The 16,895-nt window shown below is 37.9% G+C and overlaps 1 protein-coding gene across 1 annotated transcript in view; it reads left to right on the forward strand.

The window, feature by feature from the left end:
• LOC127424156 (calsenilin-like) overlaps window positions 1-16,895 on the forward strand; it is an 87,699-nt gene that overhangs the window by 50,073 nt on the left and 20,731 nt on the right. The gene's annotated exons all lie outside the window — the stretch shown is intronic.

Consider the following 16,895-nt stretch of genomic DNA (forward strand, 5'->3'; position numbering starts at 1 on the left):
AGAAATTGTGACATTTTGGCATTGATTTTGAAAATATGACTGATCATGCAAAAAAACTGTCTTTTATTTAAGGATAGTGATCATATGAAGCCATTTATCATCACATAATTATTTGACTCCTTTTTAAATCATAATGATAACAGAAATCACCCAGATGGCCCTTATCAAAAGTTTACATACCCTTGAATGTTTGGCCTTGTTACAGACACACAAGGTGACACGCACAGGTTTAAATGGCAATTAAAGGTTAATTTCCCACACCTGTGGCTATTTAAATTGCAATTAGTGTCTGTGTATAAATAGTCATTGAGTTTGTTAGCTGTCGCGTGGATGCACTGAGCAGGCTAGATACTGAGCCATGGGGAGCAGAAAAGAACTGTCAAAAGACCTGCGTAACAAGGTAATGGAACTTTATAAAGATGGAAAAGGATATACAAAGATATCCAAAGCCTTCAAAATGCCAGTCAGTACTGTTCAAACACTTATTAAGAAGTGGAAAATTCAAAGTCAGGTAGACCAAGGAAGATTTCAGCCACAACTGCCAGAAGAATTGTTCGGGATACAAAGAAAAACCCACAGGTAACCTCAGGAGAAATACAGGCTGCTCTGGAAAAAGACAGTGTGGTTGTTTCAAGGAGCACAATGTGACGATACTTGAACAAAAATTAGCTGCATGGTCGAGTTGCCAGAAAGAAGCCTTTACTGCGCCAATGCCACAAAAACTCCCGGTTACAATATGCCCGACAACACCTTAACATGCCTCACAGCTTCTGGCACACTGTAATTTGGAGTGATGAGACCAAAATAGAGCTTTATGGTCAAAACCATAAGAGCTATGCCTATAGTGAAAAGATTACCATCCCCACTGTGAAGCATGGTGGTGGGTCACTGATGTTTTGGGGGTGAGTGAGCTCTAAAGGCACGGGGAATCTTGTGAAAATTGATGGCAAGATGAATGCAGCATGTTATCAGAAAATACTGGCAGACAATTTGCATTCTTCTGCACGAAAGCTGCGCATGGGACGCTCTTGGACTTTCCAGTACGACAATGACCCTAAGCACAAGGCCAAGTTGACTCTCCAGTCGTTACAGCAGAAAAAGGTGAAGGATCTGGAGTGGCCATCACAGTCTCCTGACCTTAATATCATCGAGCCACTCTGGGGAGATCTCAAACGTGCGGTTTATGCAAGACGATCAAAGACTTTGCATGACCTGGAGGCATTTTGCCAAGACGAATGGGCAGCTATACCACCTGCAAGAATTTGAAGCCTCATAGACAACTATTACAAAAGACTGCACGCTGTCATTGATGCTAAAGGGGGCAATACACAGTATTAAGAACTAAGGATATGCAGACTTTTGAACAGGGGTCATTTTATTTTTTTCATTTTTGCCATGTTTTGTTTTATGATTGTGTCATTCTGTTATAACCTACAGTTGAATATGAATCCCATAATAAATAAAACAAATGTGTTTTGCCTGCTCACTCATATTTTCTTTAAAAATGATACATACATATATTACCAATTCTCCAAGGGTATGCAAACTTTTGAGCACAACTGTATTACAGAATTATTATTATTATTAATGGAAATTCTGTCATCATTCACCACCATGTTGTTCCAAACCTGTATGACTTTCTCTCTTCCATGCAACACAATAAGGAGATATTAGACAGAATATTTGCCTGAGTCACCATTTACTTTCAGTGAATGTGTTTGTTTTTTTTCTCCATATTTTGAAAGTGAATGGTGACCGAGACTGTCAGTCTCTAACATTCTGTCTAACATCTTTTGTGTTCCACAAAATGCAGAAGGTCACATGGGTTTGGAACAACATGAGAGTAGGGAAATGATGACAGAATATTAAATTACAGCTGAGCTATCTCTTTAAAGGGTTAGTTCACCTAAAAATTAAAATTATCTCATAATTTACTCACTCTCATGCCATCCCAGATGTGTATTTCTTCCTTTCTTCTGCAGAACACAAATTAAGATTTTTAGAAGAATATTTCAGCTCTGTAGGTTCACACAATGCAAGTGAATGGGTGCCAGAATATACAGTATATGCTCCAAAAAGCAAATGCAGGCACCATAAAAGTAATCCATAAGACTCCATTAGTTAAATCCATATATTCAGAAATGATATGATAGGTGTGGGTCAGAAACAGATCAATATTTGCCATTTGTTACTGGACATTGTTCTCCCTGCCTAGCAGGGGGCGATATGCAGAGAAGAATGTGAATCACCAAAAACACAAGATGATGAATGTGAAAGTGATCTGTTTCTCAGTTTCTCATCCACGCATTCTCAAATCATATCGCTTCTAAAGATATTGATGTAACAACTGGAGTCTTATGGATTACTTTTATGCTGAATTATGTGATGCTTTTTTTAGCTTTAAAATGTTGGCACCTATTCACTTGCATTGTATGGACAAAAAGAGCTGAGAAATTCTTCTAAAAATCTTCATTTGTGTTCAGCAGATGAAAGAAAGTCATAAACATCTGGGATAACATGAGGATGAGTAAATAATGATAGGCTATTCAAATAATTTTAATTTTTGGGTGAACTATCCCTTTCTTGTCAGATCTGGATGGATTTGTCAATAAGAAAAGAGGTTTGGAAACCTTTCTAGTAAATATTACGGTGAAAACGTGAAAATGACCCACAGGGACATTATATAAAATGCTGAAATATAAACCAAAGCAAAATCATGCTTTATTAATGCATACTTTCACTATTTCATAGCTTTTATAGACCTGCATGGATTATTTTTTCAGTGAAGTTACAGTTTTCATTGTCAAAAGAATTAAGATCATTAGTTCTGTACAGCTGTACCACCACTCCCTAAACACAGAGTACGCAGCCAGCACAGGGCACCAACCCCGGTCGCAGAACATACGCTGTGTCTGAAACTGCCCCCTTTCCACTATATAGTGCACTATTTAGAGTGTCCGCCATTTTGTAGGAGTGTCTGAATTCTGAGCGAGCCACTCGTTCCTTACTTTTGTTCACTCATTATTACTCACAATGCACTCTAATTTCAAGTGTACATTTGATGTACACTCGACAATGGTTAATTGCCCATAATGCACCATGGGGAAGACATACGAGCTGGGAGTTTACTGCATCCTTCACTCCTGCAATGTTTTACTTCATGCTGAATGTATTATATTACTTTTTGACAAATAATTACTTGATTAAAATAACATAATAAAACATAAAGAGGCAAAACATACAGATACATTTAAAAATGTACTCTTTATTTATATTTATAAATTTTGCCATTAAGCTGAATAATTCTTTATTTACTAAGTAATTCACTGATGTGATATTATTTTAACTCAGGATACTGCACACAGTGGAAATTATAATTCTGTGGATGATTTAAATATTCGGTTATAACATGTAGGTTATGATAATTTTAACAAACGCTACCCAGCTTGTATTGGAGTTTAAAGATACTAAAGTATAACAAATAAATACAATAATGTACATTTGTTAAAATGTGTTTACTCTTTATATTAACATATATATTAAAAATGACAAACAAAATGAAGATTTATTGTATTAATATATTATTTAATAAGAATAACAAGTAAGGCCCAAGTATTTCAAAAGTGCATATGATGTTGTTTCTGCGACAGCCCCAGAGCTCTGACACTCGGTGAATACGTCAGCATCCGAATTCATTCACTCATTTCGTTCACTCACTGCTGAGATATAGTGCACTCACTGCCATTCACTATATAGGAAATAGTGAATGAGTAAATGAGTGAACGAATGAACGATTTCAGACAAAGCCACTCTTTGCCATACGATCGCTTCGCGCCCGCACATCTCTCATGCACGCGCCTCGCGCACCTCGCAATGCTGTTTGCTCGCGCTCCAGTTGTCAATCACACAAATAGCAGAGCAAAAGGCATTTACACTTAACTTGGATGTTTACATGGATTTTTACAGTTAATCAGCCCGAGGTAGCTGCAATAGTTTCCAGTTAATGCGTGAATACTGCTCATGACATGCGGGACGCGGGACAAAGTGCACTGATATATTGCTGCACTGATTTAAAAATGTACACATAAAACTGATGTCATATGAGCCCAGTTACAGAATCACCCTGAAAATGACCATCACATTACACAGAAAAGCCCATGTTATCATTAGAGCCACAACTTACCTCAGCATGCTGCCTTAAATTGAAGCTGAGATTTTAATCTTGAAATATCAACCAAAAATTAAAATTCACTCATCATTTACTCACCCTCATGTCATCCCAAATGTGTATGATTTTCTTCTGCAGAACACAGATTTTTGGAAGAATATTTCAGCTCTGTTATTTCAATGCAACTGAATGGTGAACAGAACTTTCAAGCTCCAAAACCTTATAAAGGCAGCATAAAAGTAATCCATAAGACTCCAATGTTTAAAATAATGTTTTCAGAAGCAATATAATAGGTGAGAAACAGATCAATATTTAAGTTCTTTTTTTACTATAAATCTCCTCTTTCACTTTCACATTCTTCTTTCGTTTTTTGGCAATTCGCATTCTTTGTGCATATCGCCACTTACTGGTCAGGGCTGGTCAAAGGTGGAGATTTAAGCATTGTACTGACCTACAGAGCTGAGATATTCTTCTATAGATTTTCATTTGTGTTTTACAGAAGAAAGAAAGTCATACACATCTGGGATGGCTTGAGGGTGAGTAAATGATGAGAGAATTTTCATTTTTGGTTGAACTATTCTTTTAAGAGCAAAGTTGCTAACATCTCTAAATCATCTTAACGCAAACATGGCCCTGTCCAAAATACAGTCTTGTGTTTCAAGTTGAGAATTTTTTTTTTTCTGCCTGTCAGTGGTGGAGCAAGCTCATGATCACGATCAGAACAGCAAACTCACCCATTCAATTTCAAAGGAGTTCCTTTAAGATCTGCTTGACTGAACAACTACAGCTGTATTTGACTGCACTTTTTATTGTCATTTTGGCACTGTTGATTCAATTTAAGTTCTTGGCATGTATCCATGTATCCTAAATTGAACCTACTTTTGTAACTGGCACTAACAATAAAGCCTATGTACTTTCTTTTAAGACACTTTGTTCTTTGCTCAGCCCAGGGGTCTCTTGCACATCTGTTTTATTCATACACGTATTAATATTTCCTTCTCTGTGGAGTGATCTCGGTGAGGGAGAAAACAAAAAAATATTCCAAACAGATGCCAGAGGAGAGAGGGTGCGTGTTGTGTTTTAAGTGAAAGGTCATCAAGTCTTTGAAGTGTCACATGTATATCTTTGAGAGACTGACCCACAGTCACCAAACAGACTGCTCAATGTGGTCTTTGACACTTCTCAGAGATATTCCTAACTGTTACGTAGAAAAGCTGTAGTTCCTGTTTTTTAATGTGAATTAATGCATTATCTCAGTTAAATGTGATTGAGTTGCTGGTGTGGTTTTTGTAGCAGTCTATAATGGGAAGCATGATGGCTACACTTTCTTTAGAGGCACGTCGGCGTTTCTCTCGACCCAGCTTCCTGTCTGATTTTCGGCACAGCATCGCTCACTATCATCACTCAGGTAATGCAGTGCTCATCAAAAACACACTCTGTCTTCGAGCTGAGTCTGCCATCTGCTCTTTGCCACATTACTCGTTTAAAACTGCTGTACTTAAATATAGAGCCTGCATCTTGAATTTGGTGTGAAGCAACAAGCTAAAAGACAGCAATTACATTGGGCAGTTTTAAGAAGGTGTTTATTGTTGGTTTACAACTTTAAATTAATTGTATTATACAAGAAATGTGACTGAAATGCAAGTGCAATGGATGATTCTTCTATGAGGGGCACTTTTGACTACTTAAAATCTTTAAACTAAATGGCCTGGAAATTTATTATTTGTCCTAGATTTGTTTTAGTATATTAAACTGTTTGACTGTGTCACAAATAATGATTTTGTTACATGTACAAAAACATGATAACGACTGGGACTCGGGACAGGTTTCAAATACACAAATTTGTATTGTAACCCCAAGATGTTAGGTTATGCAGACTTTACACCTTGGAATGTTAATTAATTTTCCATAATTCAGTCATCAGAGTCCGCTTATACCGTGATTACCACATGTAGGGCCCTATGATTTCCACAAAGCAAAAAAAAAAAAAAAAAAAAAAAAAAAAAAAAAAAACATCATAAATATGGCATTATCTATAGAGTGTGGAATGTCACAGAATTTGACATATTTTGGATGAAAATGAATATTTAAATGAACAATAATCAAATTTAAATCACAATATATCCTAGTCTGAATTTTTAACCACAAATAGCTGCAATTTAATTGAATAAATATATAATCTGCATGTGCTGTGCGCTTCTAAAGGAATGTGTGTAGCCTGTAGTTCACATTGAAAACATCATGATCTCTGTGTGTGTAGATGACAGAGAGTAGCGCGCTCTGGAGCATGCAGCACATACAGACTATATATTTAGTTAACTAAATCATAGCTTTTTGGGGTTTAATAATCACACTGGTTCATGTAGCGCAATGCTTATCTGCAGGTGAGGAGCTACATCAAAGCAATATCTTACATTTGTTATGTTCTGTTGTGCAGCACTACATTTGACATAAATATCTCCAGTGTTGTTTCGGATTGTGCTGAGAGGGTTTCATCATAACCTTTATCAGCCTTTAAGTGAATATTGATATACAGTAGTGTGTGATGGTTTGGATTTGATTGTGGTGGTATTGACATTTTTCTGTTTTTGGGGAAAACGTCTTGAACTTCCTAACACAAAAAGTTAGTTAGACATTAAGCTAGCAATTCATTCTGAACACAAAAAACAAAAAGAAATAGGTTGTTTATGAATTTCAAAATTTTCAATTTCCAGTTTGATAATCACCTAATAAAGCTACTCTGCTTGAATCTTGAAATGATTGCATTTTTACATTATTACAGCTCTTACAGTTATAAAAAAAATGTAATCTTAAAATGGTCTTTCTCTTGTACTGTTAAATATGTGCTCTGCTGTCACTTTTCATTTCTGTGAACTCAATTGTTCTCTAAAATCATGCCCAGTCCCAGATCAAAATTGCTGAGGGTGCTTCTGAAAATAGTGGGGGTGCTCTGTATAAAGTGGAGACGTAATAATATATTTTTTTAATTATTTATTATTTGAAATGAAATCATGTTAAATGCTACCAAAACAGCTTTTTCGTATAATGCAATCAAACACAAAATGCATTGCATTCGTTCAAGAAAAGTTTTTTTTTTTTTTCACGTCCAAGCATTAATAGCTACAGTACGTTTTCACTGCACATGAATGCAGCAAGTGATGTCAGAAGAAAGATGTTATCCAAACCACTGATCTAGAGTCAGTTTTCACGTTTCACCAATAGTTAATGTTTGGATTTGGCTTTGGGAAACTGATCCTAGACCAGCAGTTATGGGCCGCTTTATCCCAGAGCAGAAATCGAAAGCAACAGGTGATGGATTGAGTGCAATAATTCCGCTATGAATTCTGTAAGCACGAGTGGAGGTCGTAACCAAATTAAAGGCTTATTTGTACGGTGAAAGCAGAATGCTGTGCTGCAAATTAGGACACTGATTTGAAAAATACTACACGTTTATTATTACTCATGCAGGGATTTTTAGTATGTATTTGCTGGGATTAAAGAAAATGTACAGTATTATTTGTCTCACACATTCAATTGAGGGTGCTCCAACATTCGTTTGAGGGTGCTTAGCACCCTCAAGCACCACCGTAGAACCAGGCCTGTCTAAAATGTACACATAAATACTAAATAAATGTAAAACATTGAAATGTTAAACTTTCAACACTCAAATTAGGGAAAAGACAATAAAACACAATACAATTTTGAAGCTAATAAAAACTATATGCTTTAAAAGTAGAATTCTTTTTTAAATAATTTTTTATGTATTATAAGGTACAGAAAAAATTCCCCTAATTTAAAGAATCACCCAAATAGAAAATATCTTGGTTTATCTTGGAAATACCGATTTATGAGTCATAACTCATAGATATTTGATTGGGTGATATCCAAAATGGATGAAAACTAAGTCTTCCCTTGCTGGAGACTCTCATAGATTGACTGTCTGTCAGTGGTGGAGGGGTTTAGACTCTGGTAGACAGAGCTCATCCTAATACTGTCATTTTCTTGGAAGGGTGCTGCTGAAGATGAGTTGCACTCAACCTAAAAACAAGAACTGATTATCACTTGACTGTAACACACAATGAATCCCTCAATTCCAAAAAGTTTCTAGATTTAACTGTATGAATTTCATTAAAGATTGTTATTCTATCTTACCATTGTGTTTTCCGTGCCACTATCTGGATTCGAGATGTTGCAAAAGAGCAATTACTATTATTTGCATTATGTAAAATGGAAGTTAATAATTGAATTTACATGTGTGTGTGGGCAAAATTTTAGATATTTTCTTTTACCTATTTGATAGGTTTGTCTGCATCTCTTGCAGTAGCCATAAAGACAATGATACAAAAACACGATCAGAAAAACAGCACAGATGCAATATTGCACATAATTGATCCACTCTGAAAGAAAAGAATAAATACTAAATTAATCAGAATTTCTGCACATGCTTGCAAACTCATGCCTTTATTAGGCTTAACATCTTAACCACACTGAAGTGCTATTTCAAAACACTGTGAATTTGAAAATACTTGAAACACTAACACTAAAACACTAACTGCAGAATGACTGTTCTGAGGAGATGTGAAGTACTGTAATTGGAGCTGAAAATGATTTCTAGAATGTAAGTGAATGTGAACATACGTATCGCTGAGAGCAAAGTGTGATTCAACCCAGGTGGTTGGTTCTGGAGGTAAAGCACTGTTCCCATCTTCTTGGTGGACATCCTATCGCTCTTGTTGGTCTGGCCAGAAATTTAGCAGACATCACAAACATTCCATGTCATAGATATTTATGGAATATATATGTATGTCTGACAGATTTTGATAACTGAATGGATAATATTGCATGTGATGGCTCACATGATGAAAGAATGTTTAGAAGTTGTGAAGAGTATGACAATTTCAGTTTTGATGAGCAAGCCATGTGCATTTAGTTATTGTGCAAATTGTAGAAAATTGTACTTACTCTTTTGCACACATGCCAAAACACGTGCAATGTACTTAAATTAATAAGAAATTCAAATCTGGTGTGAACAAGAAACTAATTGTTCAGAGATTTAAACTTATTGTTTTGAAAAAAAAAAAAAAATCTCATTTGAGAATTTAGCCGAAGCGATTTAGAAAAACTGTAATAGTTTAGAATTTTTTTTTTTTTTTTTTTTTTCTGTACAGTAACTGCATGATATTGAAGAAATCTTCAATTTCTGAGAAAACTGCTTTGGATTAAGTGCCCTGGTTACTTTGGATTACAACATACCATGCTATGATAAGGAAGCAAGTCTATAAAGCTTTTCAAAGCAAGCACAAAGACACACATACTTGCAGCATTAAATATTTCATGACCAGAACTTTTTTCTTTTCTTTTAAATGCTACATTTTTTTATGCTGAATCAATATCTACTCACTTGGAGCTGGAAATGTGAGTAATGTTGAAGATGCTCCTTGCTACTATCAATGGCTTCCAATTGTCTTTTCATCTTTGGGTAAAACAAAATACACCACCCCAAAGACACCACAGAGCTATTCTTACTTTCTCTTCTCATTTCCGTACCTATAAATACAGTATACTTTACAATGAATTTAGACAATAACCTGAAACCTGTAAAGACAAACACTCTTTGTAGAGTAGACCGACAGACAGAAAGAGATCGATAGATAGATAGATAGACAGATAGATAGATAGATAGATAGACAGTAATTTAATCAAACCAATAATGTAATTCTTTTGTTGTTATGTCCCAAAAGCATTTAAGATTTTATCATTAATGTTTATTGTCCAACAGAGGGCTCTATTTGACCTACAATGTCAGATTAATTACATTTGGCTTTTGTGTACAGGAAATCAGGGCGTTAAAGTTGTTCAGTTTTGCACATATGATATGTTATGATATTTTCAGATTGAGTAATCAGTCCTTTTTATGAAAATGACTCTGTCTTATTTTTCTTATCTTATATTTTGGCTACATGTCATGAGTGGTTGTGATTTACCCCTCGTCAGTTTCTTTGGCAAGAAAAAACACTTATAGACTTTTCATTGTATGGACACTGCCTAACATCTCTCTTTGTGTTCTGTGAAAGAAAGACCTGAAAGTCATACAGGTTTGGAACAACCTGAGGGTGTGTTAATGATGACAGTATTTTCATTTTTAGATGCACTACCCCTTTAAGAATCGGTCATTGAAAAACTCATATGGATCGACCACCTTTCTGAATATTGTGTCCAGACAAACCAAGACCACTGATGGTGATTGGTATTTGATATGTAAGCTAACTCTATGTTATCTGTAATTGTCTCTGCAAAATGGATGGAACCCCGGCTTATCAAGCATCATTTGAGTAGAGTAATTATCAAGAGTAATTTCCTCTCTGCAGTCTTTTCCATCAATTTGAGTCTATCCCAGGTTCATAAACTTTTTTCATTTTTTGTTGTTGTTCTAAATGTTATGTTGTCAGTTTGTTGCAGGACCTTTGTCAATAAAAACCTGATACATCAAACCTCATTTAAAAGAGAGAGAGAGAGAGAGAGAGAGAGAGAGAGAGCTCTTCAGTCTGATGAGTTCAAGAGTAGGGCAATGTCTGGCCTCAGAGTGCTTATGTATTAGACAGAGGACCAGCTGCCTTATATCAGTTTTCATTTCTGTGCGTGTCGAGTTACTGAACATGTAGAGGGGGGATTGCAGTGTTTGTATACAAAGAGGGATTGCTCTGCCAGACTATACCTTCATAGTAATGGTCATTATGCTGCATGTTGTGTTGTCTTTTACTGTGAATGGATACTGCAGCAATGATGGATAAGTCTACATGGTGTCATTTGTAATCGGAGTGGACCAGATCAATACGCAGGAAGAACACCTGCCTTTGAACACATGAAATGTAAGGGGAGTAGGAATTGTTAAAGGGATAGTTCATCCAAAAATCTAAATTCTGTCATCATTTACTCATCCATATGCTGTTCCAAAACCCCTTTGACTTTTTCTGTGGAACACAAAAGTAGACACGACTCACTTTCATTGCATCCTTTTTCCATACACTTAAAGCAAATGGTGACTGAGGCTGTCAATCCCTAACATTCTGCCTAACATCTCTTTTTTTTTTTCTCCCAATTTGGAATGCCCAATTCCCAATGTGCTTTTAAGTCCTAATGGTTGCGTAGTGATTCGCCTCAATCCGGGTTGCGGAGGACGAAAAAAGCTCACTTGCCTCCGCATCTGAGACTGTCAACCCGCGCATCTTATCACGTGGCTTGTTGAGTGCGTTGCCACGGAGACATAGCGCGTGTGGAGACTTCATGCCATCCACCGCGGCATCCACGCTCAACTCACCACGCACCCCACCGAGGACAAACCACATTATCAGACTCAGAATCAGCTTTATTGCCAAGTATGCTTACACATATAAGGAATTTGTCTTGGTGACAGGAGCTTCCAGTGTACAACAATACAAAAACAGCAGCAAGACATAGATAATAATAATAATTAAAAAAAAAACGAATTATACACATACGAACAGACACACACATACATACTGTACATTCACACATACACATGGTTAGTGCAAATCTACTACAATCTGTTATGTACAGTGCAAATACAAATCTGTTATGTACAGTGCAAATATTTTTTTTTATTTTTTTTTTCAGAGGAATGAAATGGCAGAAGAGGTTGGATGTGTTGGATAAATATAAGAAAGACTAAACTGTGTATTGCACATAATTATTGCTCAATGGGGCAGTTTAACTGTTCATGAGATGGATAGCCTAAGGGAAAAAACTGTTCCTGTGCCTGACGGTTCTGGTGCTCAAAGCTCTGAAGCATCGGCCAGAAGGCAACAGTTCAAAAAGGTAGTGGGCAGGGTGAGTAGGGTCCAGAATGGGGTCCAGAATTTCAAGCCTTTTTCCTCACTCTGGAAGTGTATAGTTCTTGAAGGGGGGGGGGGGGCTGCAGGGGGCAACCAATAATCCTCTCCGCAGTCCGAACTGTCCTTTGTAGTCTTCTGATATCTGATTTCGTAGCTGAACCAAACCAGACAGTTATTGAAGTGCAGAGGACAGACTCAATGACTGCTGAGTAAAACTGTATCAGCAGCGCCTGTGGCAGGTTGAATTTCCTCAGCTGGCGAAGGAAGTACAACCTCTGCCGTGCCTTTTTCACAATGGAGTCAATGTGGGTCTCCCACTTCAGGTCCTGTGAGATTTTAGTGCCCAGGAACCTGAATGACTCCACTGCTGCCACAATGCTGTTTAGAATGGTGGGGGGGGTCAGTGTTGGGACGTTTCTCCTAAAGTCCACAATGATCTCCACCGTTTAGAGCATGTTCAACTCAAGGTTGTTTTGACTGCACCAGACAGCCAGCTGTTCAACCTCCCTTCTGTATGCAGACTCATCATCATCTCGGATGAGGCCAATGACAGTGGTGTCGTCTGCAAACTTCAGGAGCTTGACAGAGGGGTCCTTGGAGATGCAGTCATGGGGGGCACCAGTGCTGATTGTGCAGGTGCTAGAAGTGAATTTCCCCTGTCTCACAAGCTGCTGCCTGTCCGTCAGAAAGCTGGTAATCCACTGACAGATAGACATGGGAACAGAGAGTTGGTGTAATTTATTCTGGAGTATAGCTGGGATGATGGTGTTGAAAGCTGAACTGAAGTCCACAAAAAGGATCCTTGCATATGTCCCTGGTCTGTCTAGATGTTGAAGGATATGATGCAATCCTATGTTGACTGCATCATCCACAGACCTTTTTGCTCGATAAGCAAATTGAAGGGGATCTAGAAAGGGTCCAGTGATGTTCTTCAGGTGGGCCAACACCAGTCTCTCAAATGATTTCATGACCACAGACTTCAGGGCGACAGGTCTGTAGTCATTAGGTCCTGTGATTTTTGGTTTCTTTGGGACAGGAATAATGATTGAGCATTTGAAGCAGCATGGGACTTCACACTGCTCCAGTGATCTATTGAAGATCTGTGTGAAGATGGGGGCCAGCAGGTTAGCACAGGATCGAAGACACGCTGGTGAGACGCCATCTGGGCCTGAAGCCTTCCTCGTCTTTTGTTTCCAAAAGACGTAGCTCACATCATCTTCACAGATCTTAAGTGCAGGTTGAGTAGTAGGAGGGGGGTTGCAGGAGGTGTTGGTGTTTGTATGAAGTGAAGGTCAGAGTGGGTGTGGGGTGTGAGATTGGGCCTTTCAAATCTGCAGTAGAACACATTCAGGTCGTCAGCCAGTTGTTGGTTCCCTACAGGGTTGGGGGTAGGAGTCCTGTAATTTGTGAGTTGTTTCATGCCACTCCACACCGATACAGGGTCGTTAGCTGAAAACTTGTTTTTCAGCTTCTCAGAGTATCTTTTTTATCCACTCTTATTTCCCTGTTCAGTGTGTTCCTGGCCTGATTGTACAAGACTTTATCCCCACCTCTGTAAGCATCCTCTTTGGCCTGATGAAGCTGCCTGAGCTCTGCTGTAAACCACAGTTTGTCACTGTTGAACTTTAAATAAGTCCTAGTAGGAATGCACATATCCTCACAGAAACTGATATATGATGTAACAGTATCTGTGAGCTCATCCAGGTCTGTGGCTGCAGCCTAAAAAACACTCCAATCCGTGCAATCGAAGCAGGCTTGTAGTTCCCGCTCTGTTTCATTGGTCCATCTCTTTATAGTCCTTACTACTGGCCTGGTTGATTTTAATTTCTGCCTGTAGTTTGGAAGAAGATGAACCAGACAGTGATCAGAGAGTCCCAAAGCTGCTTTAGGAACAGAGTGATATGCATCCTTTATTGTTGTGTAGCAGTGATCCAGTATGTTCCTGTCTCTGGTGGGGCATGTGATGTGCTGTTTGTATTTGGGCAGTTCACGTGTGAGATTTGTTTTGTTAAAATCCCCAAGGATAATAATAACTGAGTCCGGGTATTGTTGTTCCATGTCTGTGATTTGATCAGCCAGCTGTTGCAGCGCTGTTTTCAAACACGCGTTTGGTGCAATATACACACTCACCAGAATAAACAAGTAGAAAGGCTTACAGTTAATAAAGAGTGCTTCCAAATTAGGACAGCACATCCTCTTTAACGTTGTTACATCTGTACACCAACTTTCACTGATATAAATGCATGTTCCACCACCTCTTGTTTTCCCCGTTAACTCCGCGATGCGATCCGCTCTGAACAGCTGAAAGCCCGGCAGATGTAACGTGTTGTCCGGAATGGCTTCACTCAGCCAGGTTTCTGTGAAGCACAAAGCAGCAGAGGTTGAAAAGTACATTTTTGTGCGGGTGAGGAGATGTAATTCGTCCATTTTGTTAGAAAGAGAGTGGAGATTCGCTAAGTGAATACTCGGCAGCGCTGTTCGAAATCTGTGCCGACGGAGTTTGACCAGCGCACCGGCTCGTCTCCCTCACCTGTGTCTCTTGAACAAAGCAAAACGTCTGAATATTCGAAAACCAGGAAAAGATTGTCTGGTACATGCTGTCGAATGTTCAGCAGTTCATCTCTGTTAAAACTGACTGGAAAAAGATTACTAAACACAGGACAAACAAACAAAAACAACCAAAGAACTGAGGAGCTCCACACTGAGGCAGCCATCTGTGGTGCCATCATGATGATAATCATTATAGTGACCATGAGGAGGTTACCCCATGTGACTCTACCTTCCCTAGGAACTGGGCCAATTTGGTTGCTTAGGAGCCCTGGCTTGAGCATATCCTGGGATTTGAACTAGCAAACCAGTGAAATCCAGGGGTGGTAGCCAGAGTCTTTTACCACTGAGCTACCCAGGCCCCCCCTAACATCTCATTTTGTGTTCCACAGAAGAAAGAAAGTCATGCAGGTTTGGAAAAACATAACATTTTTATTTTTGAAAGAACTGTCCCTTTAAAATTGTATTTAAATAGGAATTTACTTTAAAATATGTATTTGTGCTATTGACTGATATTTTCTTTCTTATCAGAAGGGTTTCCAGACTATTTGCCCCATCCTCTCAGATGGTAACATTGTATTTCTAATTCTTTTGTTAATGTTCAATGAGTTCTGTTAGTCCATAATGTCTTGTCAGCAAAAGCTTCATGCTTTAGCCCCTATTAAGATGTGCTCATCTTCTAATGGCATTACTGGAACCTGCCCCGTCCTCCTAAAAGCTCAACATTAATTCCTATACACAACTAGCCCTTTTACTGACACCAGTCATAAATAGAGTAGCTTACAGAGAGCACGCATTATAATACTGAAAATGCGGCATTGGAGACATGGTTATGATGAAAATTGCAATGTTATTAACGTGTGTAGTATATTTGTATAGATTTATTTTTTGACTGCTAACCCCTTGCCTTGTCAAATATCCTATTTTTTTATAAAAAAAATTTTTTTTATAAAACAATATTAATTAATTTTTATTACATTTATAGGACTTTTGAATAAACTAGTATTACAGCCTACTCTGTGTTTACTTAGCTATCTAAATAGAGACTCTATTGTTTTTATATACAGTGGATTGTAATTACTATAAACTAACCCACACCCCTTTCATTACATTTTCAAAAAACATTATTTACTTAATTATATGTCGATTTTACAAATGAGGACATGCCAAATGTACTCAAAGAAAAATCACATTTAGCTAACTTATGGGGACAAATCTGTCCCTAAAGTGTAGTTAAGTATGCACACACGCACTTTAAAATTTTTCCTATGCCCCTAATTTCAGCTCTGGCATTTGTTATCATGTTTATTTGCCTTATTTTAACAAGAAAAACTTAATGATTTGGTGAAAGAGTGGAGGGGAGGTCAGAGATAACAAGATGGATACTGGAAGTACAAACAGCGTTTGATCTCAGCTTGTGTTGTTGACATAAAGCTACCATTAAGACTTTATTGATCCCCTTATCTAACTTAGTTATTATAGCTCTCCTCTCCTCACCTCTCCTCTCCACTCCACTCCACTCCGCTCAACTCAACTCAACTCAACTCAACTCAACACAACTCTTCTAATAGTGTATTCTTTGTACTAATGTCTTATCCTCTGGCTGTCCCATTGCAGAGGCCTTTCACTTGAGACAGAGGAGAGAGGGAAAGAATGTTTCAGATGGAACAGATATGTGGGTGGATGGAGGCTGGGAAATCGGTAGGGGAGGGCGTACCTGAAATGTGATCCCCCTTGTATCGCTCCCTCTCTCCTGCTTTCTGCCCTGTTTGGAAATGTGACTTTTCCCCCAGGTCCCCAGGCAGAAAGACAGGAAGAGAGAGAGATAAAGAGAAAGAGATTGTGGTCAGTGAACCAACAGAGGACCAGTTCTCTCCAGGGTCTGACTTTGTAGTCCGTGGTAGTGAGACTAAAAAAGTAAGCAATGGATAAAAGAAAGGATGGAGTGGTCATAGATGAGCAGAGAGGAAAAAAGACAGAAGGAGGGGTGGGATGGACAGAGAGGTGAAGATAACCCCTTGCCTTGTCAAATATCCTATTTTTTTATAAAAAAAAATTTTTTTATAAAACAATATTAATTAATTTTTATTACATTTATAGGACTTTTGAATAAACTAGTATTACAGCCTACTCTGTGTTTACTTAGCTATCTAAATAGAGACTCTATTGTTTTTATATACAGTGGATTGTAATTACTATAAACTAACCCACACCCCTTTCATTACATTTTCAAAAAACATTATTTACTTAATTATATGTCGATTTTACAAATGAGGACATGCCAAATGTACTCAAAGAAAAATCACATTTAGCTAACTTATGGGGAC

The sequence above is a fragment of the Myxocyprinus asiaticus genome, chromosome 33 (assembly GCF_019703515.2).
Source record: "Myxocyprinus asiaticus isolate MX2 ecotype Aquarium Trade chromosome 33, UBuf_Myxa_2, whole genome shotgun sequence".
Taxonomy (NCBI): Eukaryota; Metazoa; Chordata; class Actinopteri; order Cypriniformes; family Catostomidae; genus Myxocyprinus; species Myxocyprinus asiaticus.